At 35.3% G+C, this 14,532-nt stretch overlaps 1 pseudogene; it reads right to left on the bottom strand.

Moving 5' to 3' along the window:
* The window catches only part of LOC127137593 (uncharacterized), a 32,175-nt pseudogene extending 20,540 nt beyond the window's left edge, over positions 1–11,635 (bottom strand).
* Between the last annotated feature and the right edge of the window lie 2,897 nt (positions 11,636–14,532).

Here is a 14,532-nt window from a genome sequence, read left to right as displayed (position 1 = left end):
TTTGATTTATGAATGAGCATGACAAGCTATTTTGGTGAATGGTGTGAAGTGTCAAGTGTGACACCCTTAATTGCATATCTACTCTGATTTATATTTTGTTGTTTTAATTTAAATTTGGGGTATTTTTAGAAGGGTGTTACATTAGTGGTATCAGAGCATAGTCGGTCGAGTCGAGTCGTAATTATTCTGTTTCCCTGTACGTGATAGGTGTTGTGTAACCCTATCAGTACTTATTGTTTTAGCTTGTTGGGTTTTCAGAATAGAAATGGCTGGAAGAGGTAGAGACGATGCTGCGATTGCTGAGGCTCTGGGTATGCTAGCTGGAGTACTTGGAGGGAATCCGAATGTTGTGGGATTGGGAGCTGCTCGTCAACTGAGTGAGTTCCAGAAGAACAATCCTCCAATGTTCAAGGGACCATACGATCCAGATGGTGCTCAGAAGTGGTTGAAGGAGATCGAGAGGATCTTCCGAGTGACTGAGTGTGCCGATAACCAGAAGGTCAGGTTCGGTACGCATATGCTGTCAGAGGAAGCAGATGATTGGTGGGTTGCTACCCGCACTGAGTTGGAAGCTGCTGGGGATGCTGAGATCACTTGGGAGGTGTTCAGAGAGAGATGTCAGAGGAAAGAAAGAGATAGAGTTCTTAGAATTGAAGCAGGGCAACCGGTCTGTTACTGAGTATGCTGCTAAGTTCACAGAGCTTTCGAAGTATTACACTCCCTATGATGAGGCTACTGGGGAATTTTCAAAATGTGTGAAGTTTGAGAACGGGTTACGTCCCGAGATCAAGCAGGCTATTGGGTATCAGCGGATCAGAGTGTTTTCTGACTTGGTCGACTGTTGCAGGATTTTTGAACAGGATACCAAGGCCAAAGCAGAGAGTTATCAGCAGAGGGTTGATAGGAAAGGCAAGAATCAGAATGATCGTGGAAAACCGTATGCAGCTGGCAAAGGTTTCCAGAGACAGAGTGGGATGAAGAGACCTAGTGGGGGAGACTCCAGTGCCCCTGCTAAGTGTTACAGATGTGGTCAGGCTGGACATCGTATCCATGAGTGTACCAGTACTGAGAAGAAGTGTTTCAAGTGTGGAAAAGGTGGTCACTTGGCTGCAGAGTGCCGGTTGAAGACTATGACTTGTTTCAACTGTAGAGAGGTGGGTCATATCAGTCCACAGTGTCCTAAGCCGAAGAAAGAGAACCAGTCGGGAGGCAAGGTCTTTGCTTTAACGGGTTCTGAGACTTCTGCAGATGGTCGTTTGATCCGAGGTACGTGTTATATTAATGGTTTTCCTCTTGTAGCTATTATTGACACAGGTGCGACTCATTCCTTTATATCTTTGGATTGTGCTGTGAAACTTAAATTAGAGATATCTGAGATGCATGAGAGTATGGTGATTGATACTCCTGCGAAGGGTTCAGTGACTACTACTTCAGTTTGTTTAAATTGTCCTTTGAGTATTTTTGGTAGAGACTTTGAGATGGACCTCGTGTGTCTTCCACTAGTGCAGATTGATGTTATCCTGGGTATGAACTGGTTGGTGTTTAACCGAGTTTATATCAACTGTTTTGATAAGACTGTGATCTTTCTTGAGATTGAGGAAGGAAAGAGTTTGTTTCTATCGGCAAGGCAGGTGAATGAGGCAGTAGCAGATGGGGCAGAGTTGTTTATGCTGTTAGCGACTTTGGAGGCTAAAGATAAACTGGTGATTTGCGATCTAGCCGTGGTGTGTGATTTTCCTGATGTGTTTCCTGAAGAAGTGAATGAATTACCGCCAGAGCGTGAAGTTGAGTTCTCGATTGATTTGGTACCTGGTACTAGGCCGACATCGATGGCTCCGTACCGTATGTCTGCTATTGAGTTAACTGAATTGAAGAGTCAGCTGGAAGATCTGTTGGATAAGAAATTTATTCGTCCGAGTGTGTCACCGTGGGGCGCACCAGTGTTATTGGTTAAGAAGAAAGAAGGTACTATGAGGTTGTGTGTGGACTACAGGCAACTGAATAAAGTGACGGTCAAGAATCGGTATCCTTTGCCGAGGATTAATGATTTGATGGATCAGTTGGTTGGTGCGAGTGTGTTCAGCAAAATAGATTTGAGATCGGGGTATCATCAGATATGTGTGAAAAATGAGGATATTCAGAAGACTGCTTTCAGAACAAGGTATGGACATTATGAGTATTCTGTAATGCCTTTTGGTGTGACTAATGCGCCTGGGGTATTTATGGAGTATATGAATAGGATTTTCCATCCGTACCTAGACAAGTTTGTTGTGGTGTTCATTGACGATATTTTGGTGTATTCGAAATCTGAAGAAGAGCATGCTGAACATTTGAGAGTGGTTTTAGGAGTTTTACGAGAAAAGAAGTTATTTGCTAAACTGTCCAAGTGTGAATTTTGGTTAGAAGAGGTTAGTTTTCTTGGTCATGTGGTTTCAAGAGGTGGTGTTGCTGTCGATCCTTCTAAGATAGAAGCGGTATCTAAGTGGGAAGCTCCGAAGTCAGTTTCTGAGATAAGGAGTTTTCTTGGACTTGCAGGTTATTATAGGAAATTCATTGAGGGATTTTCTAAGTTGGCGTTACCGTTGACGATGTTGACTAGAAAGGGGCAAGCGTTTGTTTGGGACTCAAAATGTGAAGAAGGTTTCCAAGAGTTAAAGAGAAGGTTAACTATTGCTCCTATTCTGATATTACCAAGTCCGTCGGAACCATTTGAGGTTTACTGTGATGCTTCATTGTCGGGTTTGGGTGGTGTTTTGATGCAGAATAAGCAGGTTGTAGCTTATGCTTCGAGACAACTGAAGGTTCATGAGAGGAACTATCCGACACACGATTTAGAGTTGGCAGCTGTGGTATTTGTTCTGAAGTTATGGAGGCATTACTTGTACGGGTCAAGATTTGAGGTTTTCAGTGACCATAAAAGTTTAAAGTATTTGTTTGATCAGAAAGAGCTGAATATGAGACAGAGGAGATGGTTAGAGTTTCTGAAGGATTATGACTTTGGTTTGAATTACCATCCGGGTAAAGCAAATGTAGTGGTTGATGCATTGAGTCGGAAATCATTGCATATGTCTATGTTAATGGTTAAGGAATTGGATTTAATTGAGCAGTTTAGAGACTTGAGTTTGGTGTGTGAGAGTACTCACAATAGTGTTAAATTGGGAATGTTGAAGTTAACGAGTGGTATTCTGGATGAGATTAGAGAGGGTCAGAAATCCGATGTGCTTTTGGTTGATAAGTTGACTCTAGTGAATCAAGGTCAAGGTGGTGAATTCAGAGTTGATGAGAATGGTGTTTTGAAATTTGGTAATCGGGTGTGTATTCCGGATGTTACCGAACTTAAGAAGAGTATTCTTGAGGAAGGACATCGCAGTGGCTTGAGTATTCATCCTGGGGCTGCGAAGATGTATCATGATTTGAAAATGTTATTTTGATGGCCGGGAATGAAAAGAGAAATTGCGAGTTTTGTTTATTCTTGTTTGACTTGTCAGAAGTCAAAGATTGAACATCAGAAGCCGTCTGGGCTAATGCAACCGTTGGCTATTCCAGAGTGGAAGTGGGATAGTATCAGTATGGATTTTGTTTCTGGTTTACCGAGGACAATTAAGAATTTTGAAGCCATTTGGGTGATTGTTGACAGATTGACAAAATCAGCTCATTTCATTCCGATCAGAATGGATTATCCGTTAGAGAGATTAGCTGAGTTGTATATTGAGAAAATTGTAAGTTTGCATGGTATTCCGTCGAGTATTGTTTCGGACAGAGATCCTAGATTTACATCGAAGTTCTGGGAAGGTTTGCAGAGGGCTTTGGGAACTAAGCTGAGATTGAGTTCTGCATATCATCCGCAGACTGATGGTCAGACTGAGAGGACGATTCAGTCACTAGAGGATCTTTTGAGGGCTTGTGTTTTGGAAAAGGGAGGTGCTTGGGATTGCTATTTACCTTTGATTGAGTTTACCTACAACAATAGTTTTCATTTGAGCATTGGTATGGCACCATTTGAAGCTTTGTATGGTAGGAGATGTCGGACACCTTTATGTTGGTATGAGTCCGGTGAGAGTGCTGTGGTTGGACCGGAGATTGTTCAACAAACTACGGAAAAGATTAAAATGATTCAGGAGAAGATGAGGATTGCTCAGAGTCGTCAGAAGAGTTATCACGACAAGAGAAGGAAGTCACTTGAGTTTCAAGAGGGAGATCATGTGTTTCTTCGTGTTACTCCGATAACTGGGGTTGGTCGAGCTTTGAAGTCGAAGAAGTTGACACCTCGATTTATTGGTCCTTATCAGATTTTGGAGAGGATAGGGGAGGTAGCCTATCGTATCGCTTTACCGCCGTCACTTGCGAATTTGCATGAGGTTTTTCATGTGTCTCAGTTGAGGAGGTACATTCCTGATCCGTCGCATGTGGTCCAAGTAGATGATGTACAGGTGAGAGATAACCTGACTGTTGAAACATCACCTATGAGGATAGAGGATCGAGAGTTGAAGCAGTTGCGGGGTAAAGAGATTGCTTTGGTAAAGGTAGCTTGGGGAGGACCAGCAGGTGGCAATGTGACTTGGGAACTTGAGAGTCAGATGAAGGAGTCTTATCCAGAGTTATTCGCTTGAGGTGTGTTTTCGAGGACGAAAACTCTTTTAGTGGGGGAGAGTTGTAACACCCCGATAAAAATATGATAATTATTTAATTTAAGTTAATAGTATATTTATTAATTTAATTAAATAATTGGAATATTATTGGAATTATTATTATTGGAATATAAAGTTGGAATCAGTAAAAAGTCCCATTTTGGTAAAAAGGGTTTTTTTCACGTGAAAAGGGAGAAGTGACTGAAAAGTGGAAAAAGGACAAAGAGGAAGAGCAAGAGAGCAAGGGTTGAAGAAGGGGAAAAGCTTGAAGCTAAAGGATTGTCGGATTAACTCAGGTAAGGGGGGGTTTATCGTCGTTTAATGGGTATTATGGGTTAACATGTAATGGGTAGTAATAAACCATTGATTCGACTCTAATTAGGATGATGCATGCTGAAATTGGTGAACTTATGGATGAACGAGATATGGGTTATAATTGAGGAAAATTCGTAGGAATTAGATGTAATAAGGTTAGAAATTGTGAAATTGAATGGGTATGATCTGTGTTAGATAATATGAACGAATGTTGTGTAAAAATTGGACTGTGGAAGGTGGGAATTGAGAAATCTCGTAGCAGAGAAAAACCCATAGCAGATCTGGAATTTGGTTTCTGGTCATACGCGTATGACACTAGGCCATACGCGTATGAGATGGCTTGGAGGGGAGGAGATTGGCGCTGATACGCGCCATACGCATGTAATTACGCGTAGCCTGTGAGTGGTACGCGTATGGGGTGAGGCCATACGCGTATGGATGAAGAAGATGATGTTTCTAACGTAGTTTTGTCTCTGTTGGTACGCGTATGGGAGAAGTGGTACGCGTAGGATACGCGTATGAGACAGGCCATACGCGTATGGGCTTGGCTAGGAAATGGGCCATACGCGTATGGGCATGAGGCATACGCGTATGAGCAGAAGTTTGATTTCTTCTGAGCTGTTGTTGTGCAGTTGTGGTCGTTTCAGCTGAGTGATGTAATTTAGCTGATGTATGATATAGTAGGGATCATTTCCCGTTGTTTTGAGTAGTATAGGTATTAGTAGAGTGTGCTAATACTGTGATTTATTATTTGGCATGATATGATATGATTCTGTGATAAATATGCTGATGATGTATGATGGTATGCATAATACTGTGAATGTATCTGTTATGTATGCAATTGTGAATGGACTGTTTATGGCTTAGAGTGTGAGCATATGTCTATCTTGGATTGTTGTTGATGTTTGCATGCTAGGTGATTTAGCGTGTATAGCATGGCCTTTATGGTGGTAGCTAATTCCCATGGTGAGGAATTAGTGAGTGAGTTGTTGTGGATTGTTGTTGATGTTTGCATGCTAGGTGATTTAGCGTGCATAGCATGGCCTTTATGGTGGTAGCTAATTCCCATGGTGAGGAATTAGTGAGTGAGTCACTAGGTCTCAAATGAGTGGGACTAGTGAGCTTGGTAGCCGTATCTGGGTTTGATCGGTGAGGTTGAACTATGTGTTCACGAATAGTCGGTACCGCATGCATGGAGTCTCATTGCATAATGTATGTATGGCGTATAATATGAATGGATGTATTCCAATATTATACGTGTGTTTTATGTTTGGGTTGAGTATGATTATGATTTTGAGTTGATGTTGCCGTTGGTGAATGTGTGATCTGATTAGGGTGATGAAATGTGTTAATTTACTTAGCATTACATGATATTTTATAATGCTTATTATATCGATTGAGGAACTCACCCTTACAACTATATTTCAGGTAACGAGCAGTGATTGAGTAGAAGCTAGTGCTTGGAGTCTAGTGTAGTTCCTTAGTGGGTCATGCTCTGGTATATGTAACATCGGGACGGGATATTTTACCTTGTTTTCATTTTGGTTATTGAACAACTTTACATGTAATGTGTTACATGGTTTGCATGTTGTTAGATTCCTATCCGCTGCGAATTGTGCAATGTTTTATTGTGATTTATGAATGAGCATGACAAGCTATTTTGGTGAATGGTGTGAAGTGTCAAGTGTGACACCCTTAATTGCATATCTACTCTGATTTATATTTTGTTGTTTTAATTTAAATTTGGGGTATTTTTAGAAGGGTGTTACACTTAACATTTATGACGTCTCCAACACTGACGATAAAGGATTTTTGTAATAGGATATGGATTTGTGCATCCTCTTCCATTTCCATTATAACAAAATTCTTGGGAATGATAAAATGTCCCATCCATAATGACACATCTTCTAAGATTCCTACTAGATATTTAATAGACTAGACTGCTAATTGCAATGAGATATCATTACTACAATAATACTCTTTATGATAGCTTTCACTTCAATCCTCCGATAACTGAGGTATATGTCCCAATAGCGGTATCATATTTTTAAATATATACAACATATACCATCGGTTATTCCCTAAATTGAAGGAATATAACTACGAGAAATTTGCTTCGAATCCTAGTTACTACATTTTATATTTTATTTTTATTTTTAATTAGTTTAAGGTCACATGACGCTTTTTTTATATTATTTTTTTTATTTGTATTATCCGCTATTATATTGATCAATCAATTGGTGATATCTTTTTCATCAATATCTTTTATTTTATTTTTATTTTTTTGTATTATTTTTAATTATTAATTAATCTATTACTGCAGTTGCTTCTTAAAATCGGCGTGATAGTTAATTTAAATGAGTTCCCAGAATATGACACTATATGAGACTTTTATATATTTTATTATTTTTTAATTAATATGTTTCATTAGTTTGCCTAAAAACCGACGTGTTTGATCTTTTGTATGGATATTTTAGAGAGCTAAACTCTAATTTTTTATTTACCTATCAACAAACACTCTAACTTCATCTATCTTAAAAAAAACTAGGAAATTTTCATCAAACTATTCGTTCATCAACTCGAACATCATCTCTTTTCAACATTAACTCTTCCAACATCAACTCGAACATCATCTATTTTCAAAGTTCGTTGAAACTTCGTCATCACGTTTGAGGTACATAACTCACCAGTAAAATGTTAATCTCTCATATAAATGGTAATACCATTGAAATATTGTTTGAAATGTTATTAGAAACATAGTTACCACTGAAATATTGTTCGAAATGTCCATCGAACTCAAACCGTTACCACTTGTATGTTTTTATCATAACTTGTATTTCGATTTTGGTTTAGTTGTTTTGAAATATAATACCATTGAAATGCAATACCACCGAAATGTAAGACAACTAAGATGTTTTAGTTATTATAATCTGACTGTGATTTAGTTGTTATAGTCCGAACTAAGAAAAATGCACTAAAAAAGTGCAGGATGTGTGCGTGTTAAATCTAGGATCTTGATATCTCGGTATTGTCGATACACAGTAAATATGTAACATCTTACCAATTTTTACTAATAAAACTATATATAAAATTTCTAGCATATAAATGTCAATAATTGAACTAAATATAACTGAACTGATATCATAAGCGTTCAATCTTTTTAGGATAAACCAACTGGATATGTATGTCGGAACTGATACTGTAAGCATTAAGTCTTTTCAAGATAAAATTATATACTCCCTCAGTCTCAAAATAATTATCTTTTTAGCCTAAAAAATTTGTCCTAAAATAAGTGTCGTTTTACTTTTTGATTGCAACATTAATTCATTTGTACTAATTTTATCCCTAATTAATATTGTCTGCGCTACTCTTAAGACATTAAATTTCACTCTGCATTTATGACAATGCATGTAACCTTAAAAAACTTTTATTTTGAGACGGAGGGAGTATAATGTTTCTAGCATTCTTAACGAAACTCTCAGTATCTTGAACAAAACACTTATGATAGGTTTAGTCTTTTTCAGGATAAATCAACTGGATATGCCTGCCGAGACAAATTCTCCCTTACCATGAGTGTAGTTAGATATATCAAAACATCATATATAACTTATACAAATATAATCCAAAACAAAATAAATAACGTCTCATCCCATGTGTTAAAATACCAGAGCGACACAATGGGTAGTAAACAAAGTGAAAAATACTGAAGAAGGCAATAACTGCCATTCATCCATACAAGAGCACTACATGATACCTGTTTCTGCAACATGAGTGTAAACGTCACGCACAACAAAACAAAGGAGTGAGAATAATCCTTGATAAATTTTTGAAGTGCTAAAGTAGATGTATGAACATGACGCGGCCTTAGACACGTCTAGAGAGTTTAATGTATTGGAGATGTTATACCATGGAGAAACCAGAAAGCTCTATCAAGTTCTCACAAGTCACGACAACTGAAGTCCATTTTATATAGATTAGTTAGATCATGTAACATACAAAAAAAAAATTGATCACATATCATATAAGGTATAAATTAGTTTCATATATTTCAAGCCACAATCCTACAATACGTCCTATAATCTTTGAACACGGTTGTTTGGCATGTAAGGCTCAACAAGTTTCTCAAGAGAAAAAACTGACGGTAGAAACTTCAAAGGATATGCACTACAATGCAGGTACCTTAATATATTAGACAAAGGCTCAAGACCAGCAGAAAGGGAAAAATTTGAGTATGTTGCAAGAAGATGCTATAAAACTTTATTAGGCAAATGGTAGCATTATAACAATTACAATGACTGTACAACCAAGAAACATACACATAAAAGATGTTAAAACTAAAAGAAGAAGAAAAATAAAGAAAACAAGAAGTAAATAGTACATATATATGACTTGAGATGGATCACAATTGTTATACCATGACTAATTCTTCTCCATTTTCAGAAATTAGACTCAATGATTCTTTTATTCATCCACAACAAACAAAATAAAATTTGAACTTAAGAGATTTAAAACCCTCATGAACCCTTGTGAAAAGGGGGAAGAAATATAGTTGGTACATAAAACAATCATAAAATGAAATCATAACAAATAAAAAGTAAAGATACATGAAATGAAATCACTTGTGTTGCATACCTTGGTTGACGAAACTTGAATTTCTCTATGAAGCACTTTGCTTCCTACCAACCTGAATTGAACGATATGAAATGTTTGCTCAAAGTTAGTAGTTGTGATAAAGCATAATCTTCAATAATGAAATTATGGTCCTGAGAGATGAAGAAGATGATGATGTTAATGATCAACCAAGCTTGCTTTTTTTAGGCTAAATCCTTGCTATCTTCAACCGTTTTGCATATGTATCCATGGAAGAAGTTGAGACCACACTCCCTCTTCCTCTTTCATGTTCTCCCTATCCACCTCTCTCTCTCTAATTCCTTTTTGTTTTTCTGATTTAGAGGGAAGATAAATTAAGAATGGATTGAGCACTTGAGTTGGTGTTCCACTCATATTATGTCCTTGCAAAATTACAGTATTTCCCTTGATGTTTGAATGAAATTTCTAAGCATGTCATTCTCTTCCTTAAGCTAATCTCACACTGATTCCTCTATAATGAAATTAGAGATAAGAGATTAATATTTCATTATACTCATGCTTATAAATTTTGGGATGTTACATTCTCCCTCTTAAATTGAAATTCTTCCTCGAATTTCTTCCATTCAACAAAATGCAATATTCCTTATTTTTACTACTTTAGATAACCATGAAAATTATTAGAAACTACTTTTCTCTATTGCAGAATCCTATGATATACTCGCGTCCTAATGCCTTATCACCAGTAACCTTAGTTCTTACACCATCACACATCTTCTGATGCACCACTATGATATACCTGGGAATGAATCCTCCTTGGTCCCTAACACCTTACTTCCTTGCATTGAGTCCTTATAGCTTCATAACCCATTACTCCTTATTTCGATTGAACACTCGTGGCCTCCAATATATGTTTGGTCCATTACCACTTACTTAACACATATCATTGATTTCTTACTTCTACACTTAGTTATTTGGGCTACCTCCAATCCAAGAAATTTCTCGTCAATGACATCCATCTCCAACAACAACATTATGTATTTAATTCCTCACAAAACCCATATGAAGTCTTTTAGATATATGAGAATTGTTTTGGTCTTGACTCCCAAGTTCCGGATTTTGAGTTCCGTATATAGAAAAAGTATTATGGGCTTTTCTCCTTGGATCTTTAATTTAATTCCGTCCAAAATCTTTGCATAATTTGTTGGATATGATTTGTTCCATAAATATCTCCAACCTAAAAATATGATTTGGTTTGTTTCAAATTCAAATTTAATGCACATTTAAATTTAATTTGATATTCACAACTGTCCAACAAATCATATAATCATACTTTTAAATAAAAGCAATAAAATCTAACTAAATCTTCAATAGAAAATTCATCCAAAAACGCAGCAATCTGGCGTATTGAGCAAGACCCTGATGTCATACTCACATGATGTGACATTGCGTCCAGTATGTGTCCCTTTTGCACCAGAAAATCATCTTGAAGTATCTTGGGAAACTTCAACATTTCTTCATATTGTTGTTTTGCAAAATGCAACCAATCTAAAAGGAACAATAGTAAGTATTTCTAAAATTTACTAGTCATTTGTCGGTATACTTGAGCTTGTTTCTCTTTAAGTATCTATTGTAGCGTCGGACAAATAAAACCATCTCTACTTGTTTATTAACTTCGTCGGAGTTATCACTTTCTTCCTTTGACTTCTTCCTTTTAGATTACGAAGCTTTCAAAGAAAGATATTGTTTCTCTTCTTTACCTTTCTCTTTCTTTTTCGACTTTTCTTCGCTATCGGCGAGTTGTTTCAGTTCATTCTCATGCTTGACTAACTTTCCAAACAATTTTGTAATATCCAAAGTACTAAGATCATTAGATTCTTTTGTAGTGGTAACCTTTGGTTGCCACTCCCTGCATATAGATCTCAATATTTTGTTAGTACAACCTTTATTAGAAAAGGTTTTACACAAGCTACTTAGTTTGTTGATTAAGTGGATGAATCTACTTTTCATATAACTCACAGATTCACCGGGTTCCATACGAAATAGTTCAAACTCCTCTGTAAACATATTGATTTTATAACCCTTGATGTAATATGTTCCCTCATAGAGAGTTTGGAGAGAGTACCACGTACCTTTAACGCTCGTATGATGTGAAATTGAGTAGTATACTTTCGCGCTTAAAGTGGAGATAAGTATGTCCTCTCTTTCAAATCATACAAAGCCTTTTTGGTCTCATCATCTGTCCAATCCTTAGGATGTTTAACAACATCATTATCACCCGTAGGGATAAATGGTCCTTCAGTGACGACACACCGTAGGTTTTTATCAATTGATAATAAGTGTACATACATGTTCTCTTTCTAATAAGTATAATTTTCGCCTTTGAAAACAAGTGCTTTATTATACGCTCCCTTAGAATCGTCATCGTCCATCATATTCACAACTTTTGGATGTCGATTAGACACAATCAAAAGACCACCTGTTGATGCCAATTGTTGGGTGAGAATATGGAAGTAGAAAAATGGTCAAGAGGGGGGTGAATAGACCCTTCCTAAAAAATCCAACCGCTTTTTTAAAAACTGAATCTTATAGATTTCTCAAAAGTGCGCGCGGAAGGTTTGAAACAAAAATATGAAAATTGTACTTTTTTAAAACTTGATCACGTTAACACTAAATCGATTCATAAACATAAAAGATGGTTTTATGATGTTACACAAAGGTATTTAGTTGATTCAATTGTATATTCCACGGGATGTGTTTATACAAAGATTCAATATCAATGAATTCTAACCTGAATTATTTTTCGTAATTTAATCACCAATTCAACTCTATTAGGTACCAATTCTAACAAAACCCGAGCTTACGTAATAAATTGCTACCAATTGAATAAACCATAAATTACGTTAGAATTGAAATACCTAAGCATACAAATCCTATGAAAATTAAATGTAAGAATAAGAGAGAGAGAGAGAGAGAGAGAGAGAGAGAGAGATGACACTGAAATTTATAATACTTCGGTGTTCATCCTCACATTCAAGGATCAGACATACAAACATATTAAATAAATTATATATTACTAGTTACTTCTATTACTAATTACTCATTTTGGGTTTGACTTATGGATACTTGACTTATGGATCCTGTCAATGTTTTGGTTTTAACCATTACTAATTACTAAATTTGGACAATGTAATTACTATATATGTACCATCAGGATGTTGGTCTCCAAATTGCATGAGTGCATCCAACCAAAACCACATTAAAAATAGAAGCATTAATTGCAAGATTAAAAGAATAAAATAACTTATAAGGCTTGTTCTCCAATAACTACTGTTAGGATCTGAATGAAATACATCCTAACAGACCTCGTCTACTTGAGTACCAATCCAGACAGAGAAATCTTTAATCTTTTCATATAATTCAAAATAAAAACTGAAGTAAGGTTACGAAACTTCACAAAATTCAGCTTTTTTTCAACTTATCAGAAACTTCACCTCTTTCAATATACACAAACAAAATCACTTTACACATATCCGGTGTAACACATATTGACACAAAAAAACAGGTTTGCACACAAAAACAGAGCACATATATGTTTTATGTAGAACCTATACTAACAAACAAAACTCCAAGACACATGATGTATCATAGGTAATAGCAACCCAACAAAAACATACCTTAGAGGGCTTGAAGGAATGTGTGGTGATCCAAGCGAATCAAACCTAAACATGAAAAATCATCAAACCAAAACATGGAAAATAACAAAAGAAAGGAAACATTTTTGTAAATCAACAACACATGAATATATGAAAATTAAACATTAGCGCGACAAAGTGGACAAGTTTTCTTAATGTTAATCCATTTTTGAATGTAGTCGATATGAAAATCATGAGAGCGGGGCAGCCGAATTGGCTTGGAAGAACCATTAGACAAGTGAACAAGACAAATGCAACAGATGGATTCAGCATCTGTTGTTGATGTTGTGACATGTTAGACAAGTATCTTGAGCATTAGAAGCTCTAGTATTTTGAACACCGATAACCACCAGAAAAGCTCTAGTATTTTTGAACACCGATAACCACCAGAGAAGCTCTAGTATTTTGAATACCGATCACATTTGGAGAAGCTCTAGTATTTTGAACACCGATAACCACTAGAGAAGCTCTAGTATTTTGAACACCAATCACATTTGGAGAAACTCAAGTAGCATTATGGTTAGGGGTGTTCATGGTTCATGAACTGCACTGAACCAAATCACATTTATAGTTCAGTTCAGTTTCTAATAACCATTTCAATAAAAATACACTTAACTGTTAAAATGGTTTCAATTGAGTGTATAATTAGTTTTATAGAATTGTTAAAATACACTTAACTGTTAAAATGGTTTCAATTGAGTGTATAAACCAATTTTATAATTTAAACTCTTTTAAAACCTTTTTTTTAGTTTTATAAAAAAATAAATCTTTTTTTTATAATACTTGAATTTTTTTTTAATTCTCTTTTTTATAGAAAAAATTGAATTTTTAATTTTTTTCTGAAGAAAAAAATTCAGAATATAATTTTTTCGAAATTTTGTTTGAAAAAAAATAAAAAGTTATATTTTTTTCAATAGAAAAAGTTTCAGAATAATAAATTTTAAAATTTGAAGAAAAAAATTTCATTACAAAATTTTTTTTATTCCAAAATTTTTATTTTTCAAAAAAAAAATATTTTTCCAAAACTTTTCTATTTCAAAAAACAAGAATTTTTTATTTTATTTTATATTAATTTATATTTTTAATGAATACAAAAATTTATTTTCAAAAAATAATATTTTTTATTTTATGGAATATAAATATTTATTTTTCAGATTTTTTTTTCTAAAAAAACTATATATTTTAAATAATTTTATTTATAATTTTCAATAAAATATTTTTAATTTTTCATAATTACAAATATTTTTTAATTTCCATTTTTTTTCACTCTCAATAATACTTCTTCTTTTTATAAAAAAAACTTATTT

The sequence above is a fragment of the Lathyrus oleraceus genome, chromosome 4 (assembly GCF_024323335.1).
Source record: "Lathyrus oleraceus cultivar Zhongwan6 chromosome 4, CAAS_Psat_ZW6_1.0, whole genome shotgun sequence".
NCBI lineage: Eukaryota > Viridiplantae > Streptophyta > Magnoliopsida > Fabales > Fabaceae > Lathyrus > Lathyrus oleraceus.
Note: the sequence above shows the minus strand (reverse complement) of the source record. Positions and strands in the feature narration are given on the sequence as shown.